The sequence below is a fragment of the Citrus clementina genome, unplaced genomic scaffold (genome assembly GCF_000493195.1).
Source record: "Citrus clementina cultivar Clemenules unplaced genomic scaffold, Citrus_clementina_v1.0 scaffold_2, whole genome shotgun sequence".
Lineage (NCBI taxonomy): Eukaryota > Viridiplantae > Streptophyta > Magnoliopsida > Sapindales > Rutaceae > Citrus > Citrus x clementina.
Window position 1 is genome coordinate 14,134,142 of NW_006262688.1, and position 881 is coordinate 14,135,022.

Sequence of the window (881 nt, forward strand, 5' to 3'; positions counted from 1 at the left end):
CCTCAAACAAGTTTTAACCTTTTAATATGCGAAGAAATAAGTTCTGATGAAATCTTACTGAGTTTCTATCAATTGTAAATGTTGCCATACAATTATTACAAAAAGCAGTATAGATGTACGTTAATATCTACCCCCCCACACACATATTATAAAGAAAATTCATAAGAATTAAGTATACAAGTGACTTACTATTTTCTCAGCAATTGGCGTCACATCAGAAGCATATTTGCCATCTCGGTCTGCTCGTGCCATTAACCAAGCTTCACTGCGATCAATCTCCCGCTCAGAAACTCCACTCTCATTTTTCTGTTACAAGGTGACATAAAACATAAATAATTGATTCTATTATATTATACGCATTAGATTACTTATGTTACTGTAATTACTCTATATTACCACACTTACTTTTCTATACAACATGCCACCATATCCTGTGCTACCCAAGCGATGGTTGTAGACATTCTTTGCTCTTTTGTCTTTTGCCTTCTTACTTTTTTCCTGCACAAACAGTTTATATGAAGAACAAAAAGTTACCACTGATTATTAGTAACTACCAACAATTAAATCAGGTAATATTAACAAACAACACACCTGAAATTGTTCAGACAAAACTTTGTCAACAAAAAGTTTCCAATCTTCTTTTTTAATGCTTGGATATTCAATAGGAGGCAACCTTAGTGACTTTCGATCGTCCTTGTTAGGTAGAACGAATTCAGTTGCCAGTTCACAACGAAAGTTTCTTGATGCAACCCCCATCCACTTTAATACTTGGCTTTTGCATTTCAAGCTCAATTTGAATTTTTTCTGTCACCAATAACATGGATTAGCACACTTTAAAAAATCTGGAAGTTATATAAAATCTTTAAACATACTATGAAACA